The sequence below is a fragment of the Mobula birostris genome, chromosome 6 (assembly GCF_030028105.1).
Source record: "Mobula birostris isolate sMobBir1 chromosome 6, sMobBir1.hap1, whole genome shotgun sequence".
Lineage (NCBI taxonomy): Eukaryota > Metazoa > Chordata > Chondrichthyes > Myliobatiformes > Myliobatidae > Mobula > Mobula birostris.
The window spans coordinates 76,515,119-76,531,536 of record NC_092375.1 but is presented as its reverse complement, the minus strand read 5'-3'; the positions used below and the strand labels follow the sequence as shown (position 1 = coordinate 76,531,536).

Here is a 16,418-nt window from a genome sequence, read left to right as displayed (position 1 = left end):
GAGCAATTCTCTGATCTACTCTGGTCCCAGTCCATGGAAGAGTTTTAAAAACAAGTAAAAAGAAAACTTTAAAATCAATTCTAAAAGGGAATGCAGAGTAGTTATGATAGGAGTGATCTGCACCCTCATACTGGCTTTAGTTAAAAGTCTAACAGCGCCATTCTGAATGAGTTGAAATTAGTCAATAGATTACTTTAGAAACTAGAAAAAAGTGCACTGCAGTAATCTAGTCTATTTGATATAAAGACACAAATTAATTTTTAGCACATGACAGAAACAAACATGCTTTTGCAACATTTCTTAAGTGTAAAAACGCTACTCTGGTGACTTACTTTATGGAGGATTTGAAATACAAATCTGATTCAAGGATAACACCCAGACTTGTTACTTCTGATTTTACAAGGGGAGCCAAGTTCCCAAGTTTATCAAGAAGTTTACCTCTTTTGGCTTTGGGATCAGCTAAAAGTATTTCAGTTTTCCTAAATTTTTGAATTGCCGCTTTTCTCCATAATAATCTTGGAAAAATTGACTCTACTTGTGGACCATACAGCAGTGTTAAAGGAGGCTAGTTTTTCCTTGAAAATATTGCAGTGAACTTCTATCCCAGTTTGATTCATTTTATTTCTGCTTCTCTGCACAATATCTGGAACTCAAAGACAGAATTGTTTAACCATAATAATATCTTACTAAGTGATTTATTTTAAACTCAAAGTGGGACAACTGTGTTTAATATATTTATCAAGACATTGTTGAAAGAAATCAACCATTTTATTTACTGAGCAGTATGATATACCGAATGAGGTGCTTCTGCACAGAACATATAGCACAGAAGCATGATATTCAGCTTAACCAATCCAAACCAATATGTACACTTAACTCAAGCCTTCTCCTGACTTTCTCCCTTCTCTGCTTAATTCAGCATCAGGGTAATTCACCTCAATCTTTCAATATGCTGTTTCTCTAATAATTCCTCTGGTAATTTGCTAGTAATTTCTTCACACCCCGTCTTGCAATGACTACTCCTGCCTCCTGCTGATTTAGTCTTACCTGTTTTATTACCTTTATCTTTCCCCTTTGCTTATTCTTTATCAGGAGAAGCCCATTATTATTTGCCTTGCTCCTATTGTTTAATGTATAGCACTATTTTTTCCCTGGGATATGTATATTTTGAGTATTATTCCATGTTTTTCTATGTTGTTACTTATGTCAATATCAGCCTTTCTCCAAGTTATTACCCTGAATTTTCTCTTAGCCACAGACTTCTTAAGACCATAAAACCATAAGAGCTAGGGGCAGAATTAGGCCATTTGGCCCATCGAGTTTGCTTCACCATTCCATTCTGGCTGATTTATTATCCTTCTCAACCACATTTCCCACCTTCTCACTATAACCTTTGAGGTTGGGACTGATCAAGAACCAATCAAGAACACTTTTAGTTTAAATATACCCAATCACTTAGACTCCACAAATGTTTATAACAATGAGTTCCACCGATTCACCACCCTCTGGTTAAAGAAATTCCTCCTCATCTGTATTCTAAAGGAACATCCTCGTGTTTGAGTTGGTGCCCTTTTGTCCTAGATACCCCCACTTTACAAAACATCCTTTCCATATCCACTTCATCCAGACCTTTCAATATTCAATAGGTTTCAATGAGAAGCTCCATCATTCTTATAAACTCCAGCTAGTATAGGCCCAGAGCCATCAAACACTCCTCATACATTAACTCTTTCCTTCCTGGGATTATTCTCATTAACCTTCTCTAGACTCTCACCAATGTCAGCACATCCTTTCTTAAGTAGGGGCCCAGAACTGCTCACAATACTCCAGGTGAGGTCTGACCAATGTATTATAAAACTGCAGCATTATACCTTTGCTTTTATATTTTAGTCCTCTTGGAATGAATGCTAACATTGCATTTGCTTTGCTTATCACCAACTCAACCAGCAAGTTAACCTTTAGCGAATCCTGCATGAGGACTCCCAATTCCTTTTGCACCTCTGATTTCAGAATTTTCTCTCCATTTGGGAAATAGTCTATGCTTTTATTTCTGCTACCAAAGTGCATGACCAGACACTTCCCTGCATTACATTCCATCTGTCATTACTTTACCCATTCTCCTAATCTGTCAAGTCCTCCTGCACACTTCCTGCTTCTTCAACACATCCTGCCCCTGGATCTATTTGTGTATCATCTGCAAACATGTCCACAAAGCCATCAATTCCATCATCCAGGTCATTGACATGTAACACAAAAAAAAACAGTCCCAGCATCAACCCCTGTGGTACATGAGCAGCCAGCCAGAAAAAAACCCCTTTAATCCCCTCCTTTTCCTCCTGCCACATTTCCAATCTTCTATCCATGCTAGTGTCTTTCCTGTAATACCATGGTCTCTTACCTTGTTTTGCAGCCTCATATGCGTAGTTCCGCAGATAATCCTTCCTTTCTTTGCTTACTTTAGTTCATTCACTCCAATACAAGTTCAAGGAGTGAATCTGCTCTGTCTAGAGTTCTTATATACAAAGTTAAAAATGTAGTCATAATTTGTGGGAGTACTTTGTGAGTAATATAACTGAATTGAATGATGCATTTATAGGAATTATTGCACCGCCATGAAATAGAAATTCTTCTCAGCTCCCCCTCCCAAAGTTATTGTTTTTTTCTATTTATCCTTCTGGTCACTTACTTGGTCCAGATGAGTTCCCATTTGTATAGCTCCAACATAACTTGACATTGTTGTCATGTCTCATGAACCTCCACTTTCTCACACCTCATCTTTATCCACGTGCCAATTCTTATGGCCCTTTTTCTCCATGTCAGTTTTATGCTGCTTTACCAATAATCCAGAGGTTATTGTTCTCTGTCCTTATAAAGAAAATCTCTACTCTTGACTGAAATTTCAGAGTTCAGAGCTCAGCACCGACTCCTTCCTTTGATTGCTGCCAAGAAGGAGTCTATGAGTGGTCCTGCACTGCGTGGCTCGCTGTGGTGGGTGCGTAGGCCTCCACACTCACGTGGCGTTCCTCTCTTTCGATGAATGTTGGCGATACTGGAGGATGGTATTGTGGTTCAGCATTTATGGATTGGATTATTGCATTTATGGACTGTGGACTTCTTCAGACTTATGGATTTTATATTCAGTGTTTTTTATCGCCTGTTCATTTTCCGTTTTCCTGTGCGAGGGGATGGGGACTTGGGGGCTGTTGTTCTGTTGTGTTCTGTATGGAATGGGTTTTGGGGTTGGTGATCAGGATGCCGTTCTTTTTTGTGCAGGGGATGGGTTTGTTGTTTCTCTCTGAATAACTTTCAAGTTCTTTCTTTGTTTTGCGGCTATCTGGAGAAGACAGATTTCTGAATTGTACGGTATACGGATGCATGCTTTGATAATAAATGAACCTTTGAACATTTGAATCTTTGAATGTTTGAAATGTGCTTGGGAATCATAGCACAGCATCTTGGGGCAATTCACCAATAAATTAAAACATGTCAGATCAGGGCTGGCAATAGGTTTAATCATGTTTATAAATGAAGAAAATAACAATACGCCACACAATATTCTAGAATATTAAGATCTTTTCCAATACAGAATGCCTCCTCATTTTATTGCTATAACGACTAAGGTATGATTACAGTATATCTACCTCAAGTAATAATTCTTCAGTTTGAGTATGTGTTGGAGACAATACAATAGCACGCTAAACTTGAAAAACCTCCAGCATGAATTTCCTTTATCAAAACAAAAAAAGCTTCCAATAAATGTCTACTTGTCTTTATTTGATGGTTGAAAGTAGACTATGCAAACACTTCATTGAAGTGGCTCATTTCTCTTTCTCAAGGCACTTGTTGCAAGTTGTTTCTGTAGTGGTTAACATCCTGGGTACTAAATTTCCTAATTATTTAAATTAAATCCCCAGCTGTCATGGCGGGATAAGAATTCATGGTGTTGCCATCCATCCAACTGAGTGCTCATCCTATATTTTAACAGTTATTCCACACCTCCCTGCAAGTTTACTGTTGGTTTTATTAAGCCTCCTACGTATGTATATTCCATGTCTCTGTATACTCATGGCCATCAACAGACCATGCCCAGTGACCTTCCAGTTTTTAAACTGCCCACTAAATGCAAATTCAATGCTAGATCTGCTATCCTCTACATCTTTGAAAACCTTCACAAATACCTCTGAACACAAGAAAATCTGCAGATGCTGGAAATCCAAAGCAACACACACAAAATGCCGAAGGAACTCCACAGACCAGGAAACATCTATGGAAAGGAGTAAACAGTCAACATTTCAGGCCGAGACCATTCATCAGGACAAATACCTCTGAATGTTTCATGTCATCTGACATCTCTTCTGTGCATAGGAGTGCTTGAAATGGATGAGAGGATGGGTGTGATATGATGGCATGATAGAAAAAAAACTTAAAATAAATTGGATTTAATTTTTTTTTATTTCAGTTACTTCCATAAATTAAGAGAGTGTACAGAATTGGTTTGGGAGGATTTCCCAGGAGTATTCATTAACTGTCTGATCCTATTCAAAATCCTGTAAACATCAAATCATGCCACACTTCTATAATTGAGACTCAGAAGCTGTTAAAACAATTCTTCAGCTTCTTGCTTTTCCAAGAATGTGACATGGACTGATATATTACAGAAAATGTTTTACATTTGAGTCTGCAGGGAATTTATCCCTGAAATAAATGCAAGCTATGGCATACTGTTGGACCTTAATTCAATCATATTGTGACGAGCATTCGGTCCACGATGACAGATGAGAAAAGCGAGTTTATCTCACCTGCCATTTCTATTGTGACAAGCACAATAGCAGACAGAGTGCCATGGGTCACTGAGAACTAATTCAGTCACATTCAGATTGGGGGGGTGAATATTACACACCACAGTTATATTCAGAGTGGTACACAAAGAATCCAGTGAACAGCTGTATAACCCAGCTGAAATGTAACAATAAGTGAACTTGAAAGTCCCTCCATAATTCTACTGAACACGCAAGCCATGAATGCATTTTAAAAACAAGAACAATAAGTAGCACAGGCCGCTGGAAATGCTGGGGTGAGCTGTCAACCAGGCTCCCCGCGTGCCACACTGACCCCACCTGGAGGGTCAGCCATCCTCAGCAACCCCAGAGTCCACAACTAAGTCCAAAGGTCCCAGTGGTGGTCAACGCTGCTGCCAGGGGCACTGGGGGGTGTCTGTAGCTCCTGCAGGGGGAGGCATTGCTTGGTGAGGCAAGAGGCAGGGCTTCTTTCCTTCAGACTCGCTGGGTTGGTGATGGCCAGTGGCCAATGCAGCGCAACACGACTCCGTTCCACCATTCAGTTAGCTGCATCGTTAGAACACCTCTCCCAGCCCCTTCCAGTGGCTTCCAGGCTTGGGGTACAGTCCTTTCTTCCGGGTGGGGCAGTAGACCCATACTCATTGCCCCACAGTCAAGTCCTGTCCCTGCTGTGAGTATCATGTCCATTTTTGGCAGCCGCATCACGAAAAGCCTGCAGCCACCCCCCTGAGGTGCTGCAGCTACTCCAATCAGACCCCCCCAGGAATCTCTGGCTTTGGAGGAGGGCCAAACACCAGATCCACTGGCGTAGGCAGCTCCCACTGTACAGCTGGCATACACCTGGTGCTCTCCTGAACTGGTGCCTGGTATGCCCACAACAGTAGGGGTAAGTGGCAATCCCAATCGCGCTGGTGTGGGCTGATGAGGACGGCGAGCTACCTAGCAAGGGTGTGGTTAAGGCATTCCACCAGCCTATGTCTTTGCGGATGATGAGGGGGTGGTGTATACTTCAGTGATTCCCAGCTGCCTGTAGAACTCGCCAAGCACCTGCACCTCCACACCCTGGTCACTGCGGAGCTCCTCGGGGCAATGAAATGGCAGAAGAACTCCTCCACAAGTCTCTCAGCATGGCGGTAGCGTTCTGGGATCACGTATGCCTCCGGCCACCATGAAGTAATCCATGGCCAAGAGAATGTAGAAGTTTCCAGTGTCAGTGCGGAGGAAGGGGCCCAGGACGTCCATCCTATGTGCTCCATTTGGACCCCCACAGGTACTGTTGCACCGGCACCCTAGAGTGGCGGCCCGGCCCCCTCTGGGACGTGCAAGCATTGCCGCAGTGCGTGCACCAACAGGTCTGTGTCCCGCCTCCACCCAGTGCAATAGAAGTGTTTGTGCAGCTTGCCCAAGACCTTTCAACCCCAGAATGGCCAGTCCCACCAGTCCATGCACTGACCGCAGCACCGTGGCACGGAGGCTCCAGTGGACCTCCAGCTGCAGCATATGTCTGTCACCATTGGGAAATTGCCACTGCTGCAACAGCAACCCATCATGAACCTCCAGCGTGCCCCACTGAGAGTATAGGGCTTTGGTCTCTGGATCCAGGGCAGAGACCTCGACCCGCTCTGGTGGCCGTCCCACACTCAGTCATACCCCTCACCCGGGCCCAGAACAGCTGCTGGTGGCCAACAGTGGGTACATCTACCTTGCCGCCAGCTGCCACCTGAAGCGCCGCCACCACCGCTTACCCCTGGCTCTGCTCCTCTAGGTGGCGACAGTGGTGACAGTGGCCTCACAGGGACGGCGAGAGAGGGCATCAGCATTACCATGGTGCCTTCTGGCGGAGTGCTGTACCTTAGAAATCGTAATCCTGGAGAGGCTCCAGCCACCGGGGCCAGCTGCCCCTCAGGACCATAGAAGATCAACAGTCTGGTCAGTGACATACGGTCCGTGTGAAGCAGGAACCGTTAGCCAAAGAGGTAGGGGCAGAAGTGATGAAGGCCTGAGCCATGGTCAAGAGCGCCTGGCAGGTGACACAATAGTTCCAGTCAGGATGGCTCAGCGTGCCGATAAAGTAGGCCACATTTGCGGTTGAATGACAATTAAGGTTGAACTTGAACATGACGTGCCTGCAGAGATCAGGACCCGTTGCCTAGTAACCTGAGCAGTACTCCGAAATGTATGATGTCTCAAAAAGAGTTCGTGTTTATATATAACCTAATGAGCAATGCTGCAAAAGAATGGAAAGAGGTGATCAAAATTGTTGCCTATCAATCAAAATTTAATTTCTCCTATTGTACCAGATGGGATATCTCTGTGATAAGCACATCTTAGATCTTCCCTGAAACCTCTTCTGCCCACTTGGTCTCTTGCTTAGCTGTGTTTTCTCTGAGATGCTGCTATTTGCTAAGCATGTCAATAATTAACTTAATTAATTTTTAAATTGTCTCTGTGTTTTGCTGTTTCATTTCTTATTTTCTTAAAAAGTGCATTGTTTTAAGGCTTTAAATAACTTTATGCTTACATTAGTTTTTGAATGATTTTGAATGTATAATATCAGTAGTTGTCAGCAGCTCTGTGGGCAGTCTCTCTGGCCAGCACTCTACTCTCCTTCCACCCCAATGTGGAAGCATTTACGTCAGACAAGGTCTTAGGAACATGAAGATGTAGATGGACTTTATCCACAGATTCCTGCTGAGGGAACTGCACATATATCAGTGGCAAGTGTGGGTGACTGCCCTCTGGCTGTCAATTCTTGTTCAAACAAACATACATATTAATATACAACAAGGAGCAGGAGTAGTTCACCGGGTCCCTCAAGCTTGCCATTCAATAAGGTCAGGGCCTGATCTGACAGTAATATTCCCTTACCTTTCGGGGTTGTTTATTGTATCCAATGCTCCTGATGAGGCCTCTTCTACGTGGAGAGACCCGACGTAAATTGGTTTGCTGCTTTTTTAGCATCTCCACTCCATTTGCCAAAAGCAAAATTTCCCAGGGGCCAGCTATTTTAATTCGTCACACAAAATGCTGGAGGAACTCAGCAGGCCAGACGGCATCAATGGAAAAGAGTAACAATACTCCTGGTGTGGCCTCTTGTATATCGGTGAGACTGCTTCGACGAGCACCTATGATCCTTCTGCCAGGAAAAATGGGATATCCCAGTAGCCACTTATTTCAATCCTACTTCCCATTCCTATTCTGACCTGTCAGTCCATGGCCTCTTCTACTGTCGCAATAAGGCCTCACTCAGGTTGGAGGAGCAACACCTTATATTCCATCTGGGTAGCCTCCAACCTGATGGCATGAACATTGACTTCTCTAACTTCCGGTAATGGCCTCAACCCCCTTCTCTAATCCCCATCCCATTTCCCTCTCTCACCTTATCTCCTTGCCTGCCCATTGCCTCCCTCTGGTGCTCCTTCCCTTTTTCCTTTCTTCCAAGGCCTTCTGTCCTCTCCTATCAGACTCCTCCTTCACCAACTCCGTATCTCTTTCGCCATTCAACTTTCCAGCTCTTCACTTCATCCCTTCCCCCTTCCATTTTCACCTATCACCTTGTGTCTCTTCCTCCCCTCCACAAACCTTCTAGCTCTGACTCCTCATCCTTTTTCTACAGTCCTGCTGTAGGGTCTCGGCCCATAACGCCGCCTGTACTCTTTTCCATAGATGCTGTCTGGCCTGCAGAGTTTCTCCAGCATTTTGTGTGTGTTGCTTGAATTTCCAGCATCTGTAGATTTTCTCTTGCTTATAATTTAATGCCTCTCCCCATCCCATGCCCATGGCCTCCTCTTTTGCCACAATGAGGTCACTCTCAGAGTGGAGTAGCAACACCTTATATTCCATCAGGGTAGACTCCAACCTGATGGCATGAACATCAATTTCTCCTTCCGGTAATTTTTTCACTCTGCTTTCCCTCTTCTTCTATTCCCCATTCTGACCTCTTACCTTTTCTGTCTATCACCTTCCCCTGGCTCCCCTCCTTTTCTTTCGCTTCCACTCTCCTCTCCTATCAGATTCCTCCTTCAGCCCTTTGCCTTTCCTACCCACCTAGCTTCACCTATCACCTTCTAGCTAGTCCTTCTTCCCTTCCCCCCACCTTTTTATTCTACCATCTTCCCCCTTCCTTGAAGAAGGGTCTCGGCCCGAAACACCAACTGCTGCTGCCTGACCTGCCGTGTACCTGGTGTGTGTTGCTCTTGCCAAGAATCTATCTACAGTAAATTTGCTTAAGAAGCATTCAAAGTTTTCACAGCCATATGGAGAACACTTCCACAGACTTACATGCCTCATTTTTAAAATCTCTAAACTCAAAATGGTGATTCCCACTTCTAGATTCTTCCACTGGGAGGGAAGTCAGCTTCACATCCACCCTGTCAAGATCTCCTAAGTGAGATTAACAGAATGGATATGCCGAGCATATCAGTCCACAAAACAATCACTCAGTCTGTGGATCAGTCCACAAAGCAATCATTCCAGTGTAGAGGAGACCAGATTGTGAACACCAAATTAAGTTCACTGAGTCCAAATGAATTACTGTTTGGGTTCCTGGATGTTGGGAAGGAAAGAGGTGAAAGGACAGGTGCTAAACCAGTCACAAACAAGAGAAAGTCTGGAAATGCTGGAAATCCGAGCAACACACACAAAATGCTGGAGAAACTCAGCAGGAAAGGCAGCATCTATGGAAAATAGTACAGTCCATATTTCAGGCCGAGACCCTTCAGCAGGAATGAAGAAAAAAAGATGAGGAGTCAGAGTTAGAAAGTGGGGGAAGGGAGGGAGAAACACGAGGTGATAGGTGAAACTAGAAGGGGGGAAGAAGTGAAGTAAAAGTTGGGAAGTTGATTAGTGAAAGAGATACAGGGCTGTAGAAGGGGAAGTCTAATAAGACCATAAGACCATAAGACAAAGGAGCAGAAGTCGGTCATTCAGCCCATCGAGTCTGCTCTGCCATTTTATCATGAGCTGATCCATTCTCCCACTTAGTCCCACTCCCCTGCCTTTTCACCATAACCTTTGATGCCCTGGCTACTCCGATACCTATTAATCTCTGCCTTAAATACACCCAATGACTTGGCCTCCACTGCCGCCCGTGGACACAAATTCCATAGATTCACCACCCTCTGACTAAAAAAACGTCTTTGCATTTCTGTTCTGAATGGGCGCTCTTCAATTCTTAAGCATGCCCTCCCGTACTAGACTCCCCCATCATGGGAAACAACTTCGTCACATCCACTCTGTCCATGCCTTTCAACATTCAAAATGTTTCTATGTGGTCTCCCTTCGTTCTTCTAAACTCCAAGGATTACGGTCCAAGAGCGGACAAACGTTCCTCATATGTTAACCCTCTCATTCCCGGAATCATTCTAGTGAATCTTCTCTGTACCCTCTCCAACGTCAGCACATCCTTTCTTAAATAAGGAGACCAAAACTGCCCACAGTACTCCAAGTGAGGTCTCACCAGTGCCTTATAGAGCCTCAACATCACATCCCTGCTCCTATACTCTATTCTTCTAGAAATGAATGCCAACATTGCATTCGCCTTCTTCACCACCGACTCAACCTGGAGGTTAACCTTAAGGGTATCCTGTACAAGGACTCCCAAGTCCCATTGCATCTCAGAACTTTGAATTCTTTCCCCATTTAAATAATAGTCTGCCCATTTATTTCTTCTGTCAAAGTGCATAACCATACAATTTCCAACATTATATTTCATTTGCCACTTCTTTGCCCATTCTTCCAATCTATCCAAGTCTCACTGCAGACTCTCCGTTTCCTCAACACTACTGGCCCCTCCACCTATCTTCGTATCATCAGCAAACTTAGCCACAAAGCCATCTATTCCATAATCCAAATCGTTGATGCACAATGCAAAAAGAAGCGGCCCCAACACGGACCCCTGTGGAACACCACTGGTAACCGGCAGCCAACCAGAGTAGGATTCCTTTATTCCCACTCTTTGTTTCCTGCCAATCAGCCAACGCTCTATCCATGTATGTAACTTTCCTGTAATTCCATGGGGTCTTATCTTGTTAAGTAGCCTCATGTGTGGCACCTTGTCAAAGGTCTTCTGAAAATCCAAATATTCAACATCCACTGCATCTTCCTTGTCTAGCCTACTGGTAATTTCCTCAAAAAATTGTAATAGGTTTGTCAGACAGGATTTTCCTTTAAGGAATCCATGCTGAGTTCTGACTATCTTGTCTTATCCCTCCAGGTACTCTGTAACCTCATCCTTGACAATCGACTCCAACAACTTCCCAACCACCGATGTCAAGCTAACAGGTCTATAATTTCCTTTTTGCTTCCTTGCCCTCTTCTTAAATAGCGGAGTGACATTTGCAATCTTCCTGTCCTCCAGAACCATGTCAGGATCTATCGACTTTTGAAAGATCATCGCTAATGCCTCTGCAATCTCCACAGCTACTTCCTTCAGAACACGAGGGTGCATGCCATCTGGTCCGGGAGATTTATCAACCTTTAGACTATTCAGCTTCCTGAGTACTTTCTCTGTCGTAATTGTGACTGCGCACACTTCTCTTCCCTGCCACCCTTGAGTGTCCGGTGTACTGCTAACATCTTCCTCAGTGAAGACTGATGCAAAATACTCATTCAGTTCCTCTGCCATCTCCTTATCTCCCATTACAATTTCTCCAGCATTATTTTCTATCCATTCTATATCTACTGTCACCTGTCTTTTATTCTTTATATACTTGAAAAAACTTTTAGTATCCTCTTTGATATCATTTGCTAGCTTCCTTTCATAGTTAATCTTTTCCCTCTTAATGACCTTCTTAGTTTCTTTTTGTAAGGTTTTAAAAACTTCCCAATCCTCTGTCTTCCCACTAATTTTTGCTTCCTTGTATGCCCTCTCCTTTGCTTTAAATTTGGCTTTGACTTCTCTTGTCAACCATGGTTGCATCCTTTTTCCATTCGAAAATTTCTTCTTTTTTGGAATATACCTGTCTTGCACCTTCCTCACTTCTCGCATAAACTCCAGCCACTGCTGCTCTGCTGTCTTTCCTGCTAGTGTCCCTTTCTGGTCAACTTTGGCCAGTTCCTCTCTCATGCCACTGTAATTTCCTTTATTCCACTGAAATACCGACACATCAGATTTCGGCTTCTCTTTTTCAAATTTCACAGTGAACTCAATCATGTTATGATCACTGTCTCCCAAAGGTTCCTTCACCTCAATCTCTCTAATCACCTCCGGTTCATTACACAATACCCAATCCAGTACAGCCGATCCCCGAGTGGGCTCAACAACAAGCTGTTCTAAAAAGCCATCTCGCAGACATTCTATAAATTCCCTCTCTTGAGATCCAGTGCCGACCTGATTTTTCCAATCCACTCGCATGTTAAAATCCCCCACAATTATCATAACAATGCCCTTCTGACAAGCCTTTTCTATTTCCTGTTGTAATTTGCAGTCCACATCCCTGCAGCTGTTTGGAGCCCTATAAATAACTGCTATCACGGTCCTTTTCCCCCTGCGATTTCTTAGCTCAACCCATAAAGATTCTGCACCTTCCGATCCTATATCACCTCTTTCTAATGATTTAATATGATTTCTTTCCAATAAAGCCACGTCTCCCCCTCTGTCTACCTTCCTATCCTTCCGATACACCGTGTACCCTTGGACGTTCAGCTCCCAGAGACATGCATCCTTTAGCCAGGTCTCAGTGATGGCCACAATATCATACCTGCCCATCTGTAGAGAGGACAGAAGGCCATGGAAGAAAGAAAAAGGGGAGGAGCACCAAAGGGAGGTGATGGGCAGGCAAGGAGATAAGGTGAGAGAGGGAAAAGGGAATGGTGAAGCGGGGGGGGGGGGGGGGGTGCATTACCAGAACTTCGAAAAATCGATGTTCATGCCATCAGGTTGGAGGCTACCCAGATGGAATGTAAGGTGTTGTTCCTTCAACTTGAGTGTGGCCCCATCACAACAGTGGAGGAGACCAAGGATAGATTTATCAGAATGGGAATGGGAAGTGGAATTAAAATGGGTGGCGACTGGGAGATCCTGGTTTTTCCGGTGAGCAGAGTGTAGGTGCTTGGTGAAGCAGTCTCTCAATCTACGTCAGGTCTCTTTTCTTTCTTTATTAATATTTTTATTGGTTTAAAAGGAGCATAAATACAATCAAGAGGAGAATTATCTCAAATATTGTCAGTACCAATACAAACTGAGATTAAGATAGACATTGTCAAAATCATAGATATTGTTAAACTAGTATAAAATATATAATAAAAAAACTGAAAATGGCAATTCTCTTCTTCTCAGTTTATGAAACACAAAGAACAATAAAAAAAGGGACTGGGCAGTCCATTTTGAGGATGTGACCAAAAAAAAAAGAAAGTCTTTCTCATCAAATCTAAAACTTCGAAAAAAAATGAAAGAGTAATAAATCATTTTAAATGAAAATATTGGATAAAAGGTTGCCAGATTTGCTCAAATTTAAAGGATGTATCAAATGTCCAACTTCTTACTTTCTCTAAACTTAAACAGGACATAATGGAGGAGAACAAATAAAAGACCGCAGGTGGATTAGAATCCTTCCACTTCAATAAAATGGCTCACCTAGCCAGTAAAGTCAAAAAGGCTATCATATGTTGAGCAGAAACAGGAATATTTCCTGTTTCTTAAGGGATAATCGCAAAAACTGCCGTAAGCAAATTAGGTTGTAGATCGAGATCCAAAACTTTTGATACCATTTTAAAATCATCTCTCCAAAAGTTATCTAGCTTTATACAAGACCAATACATATGAGTTAAAGTGGCCACCTCAGTATTACATCTGTCACAAATAGGATTGATATTGGAGAAAATACACGCTAGTTTATCCTTCGACATATGGGCCCGATGCACTACCTTGAACTGTATCAAGGAATGATGGGCACAAATGGATGAGTTGCTAACCGAATGAAAAATTTTACTCCATTGATTATCTGAAAATGACTCTTGAAATTCTGATTCCCAACCGCGTTTAATTTTTATCATTATATATTATTCGTGAATTCAATAACTGTTTACAGGTTATAGCTATCAACCCTTTTTGAAATGGTTTAAACTGAAAGCGAGCATCTGTCATATTAGGTGGATAAGCAGAAGGGTAATTTGGCAACAAACCATGTAAAAAATTCCTAATTTCTAAATATCTAAAAAAGTGTACATTAGATAAATCATATTTATCCACCAACTGAGAAAAAGACATTAAACAGTCCCCTAAAAACAAATCTGAAAAAGTTATTATTTGGTTTTCCAATTTAAAAAGGCCTTATCCAAAATTGACGGTTTAAAAAAAATTGAGATAGATATTACTAGAAAGAATAAAATTATTAACTCAAAAAATCTACAAAACTGAAACCAAATTCTTAATGTATGTTTATTAATGGGATTAAAATCTTGTCTACTAATTTTAGAAAACAAGAAGGGAAGAGGAGCTCCCAGTAAAGAGGCCAAAGAGAATCCCTTCACTGAGTTTTCCTCCAAATCCAACCATGAAGGACATTCATGTATATCTGAATAGTGAATCCAAAAAGTTACATATCGGATATTAATTGCCCATTAGTACATTCTAAAGTTAGACAAAGCCATACCACCATCCTTTTTTAATTTATGCAATAAGGGTTTACTCAATCTAGGATTTTTATTGTTCCAAATATAAGATAAGATTATAGAATCTGTTCTGTCAAAGAGCTTTTTAGAAACAAAGGAAGGATCTGCCTGAAATATATATAAAAGTTTTGGTAAAACTATCATTTTAATAGCATTAATTTGACCTATTAATGATAATGTCATAGGCAACCATTTAGAAAGCATTTGTTTGGTGTAGCCAATTAATGGGAAAAAATTATGTGTATAGAGATCCTTAAAATTTTTAGTAATTTTAATACCAAGATAGGTAAAGTAATTTTTAGCAATACTAAAAGGTACTTGATGATTTGGATCCAAGCAATTATTAATAGGAAATAGCTCACTTTTATGTAAATTTAATTTATACCCAGAAAAACTACTGAATTCAGAAAATATAGGTAACATAGAAGGAATAGATTTCCTAGGATCTGAAATATAAACTAACAGGTCACCTGCATATAACGAAACCTTGTGTATTTTGTCCCCTCTCTTAATACCCTGAACAGTGTTAGAATCTCTAAGAGCAATAGCAAGGGATTCTAAGGCCAAGTTAAATAATAAAGTGCTGAGAGAGCATCCCTGTCGAGTACCCCTATGTAATCTAAAATAGGGAGAATTTTTTGATAGTTAGTTATAACAGCAGCCATAGGAGCATGATAGATCAATTTAATCCAGGAAATAAATCCCGGGCCAAGATTAAATCTTTCCAAAACCTCAAATAAGTATGACTACTCCACCCTATCAAAGACTTTCCCTGCATCAAGAGAAACAACACATTCAGATTCTTCAGATGGAGAAAAGTGAGTAACATTTAATAATCTTCGAATGTTAAAATGTGAATATCTATTTTTAATAAATTCAGTTTGGTCATTGGAAATAAAAGTAGGTAAAATGTTCTCAAGTGTATTAGCCAAGATCTTAGAGAGAATTTTAAAATCCACATTCAATAGAGAAATTGGTCTATAAGAGGCGCATTGAGATAAATCTTTATCTTTTTTAAGAATTAAAGAGATTGAAGCTTCATAGAAAGTTTACGGGAGAGTCCCAGCGGATATAGAATCAGTGAAAATTTGACATAAATGAGGTATAAGTATAACAGTAAAAGTCTTATAAAATTCCACTGTATATCCATCCGGTCCCAGAGCCTTAGCTGATTGGAGAGAGGATATAGCCCTTGCTATTTCCTCTTGTTTAATAGGTGCATCTAATTTATTCATATCTTGAATAGAGACTTTAGGTATATTCAATGTTTGCAAAAAACTATTCATAAAGGTAATATTATCTGAAAATTCAGACTCATAAAGATTAGAGTAAAAATCCATAAATATCTTATTAATTTCATAAGGATCTACCGTTGCAGTTCTATCAGGTCTTCGTATTTTCAGGATCTGTCTTCTAGCCATACTTGCTTTTAACTGACCAGCTAATAATTTGCCTGACTTGTCTCCATGTATATAAAATTGGCTTTTGGATTTAAGAAGATGCTGTTCAATTGGAAAAGTCAAAAGCAAATTATGCTGTGCTTGGAGTTCCCCCCTTTCCTTAAAGAGATCTTCACTAGCCATTACTGAATAAAGTTTACCTATTTCTTTAATCCTGTTAGTGATCAGTAAAAGTTCCGCCCTAGTTTTCCTTCTTGAACCTACCGAATATGAAATTATCTGTCCTCTACGAAAAAATTTTATCGCATCCCAAATAACCAAATTTGACATTCCCTCAGTTGTATTCAATTCAAAAATTAGAGAAATTTACTCTTTAATAAAATTTACAAAAGTTTAATCCTATAACAATGAAACATTAAATCTTCACTGAGGTAGCTGAATATTATCAGAGAGCTCCAAAGATAGCTTCATAGGTGCATGATCTGACAACGCAATCACATCACGTCAGGTCTCAGTGATATACAAGAGGCCACAGCCGGAGCACCGTTAAACCAGATACAGTTGCATGTGAAATTACCTAAAGATAGAGAATGGTGCTGGTGGTGTG

General features: G+C 41.4%; 1 protein-coding gene across 2 annotated transcripts in view; it reads right to left on the bottom strand.

Annotated features, from left to right (window-relative positions):
- Nucleotides 1-16,418, bottom strand: part of glra2 (glycine receptor, alpha 2) — a 185,970-nt gene that overhangs the window by 31,473 nt on the left and 138,079 nt on the right. The window lies entirely within an intron of this gene.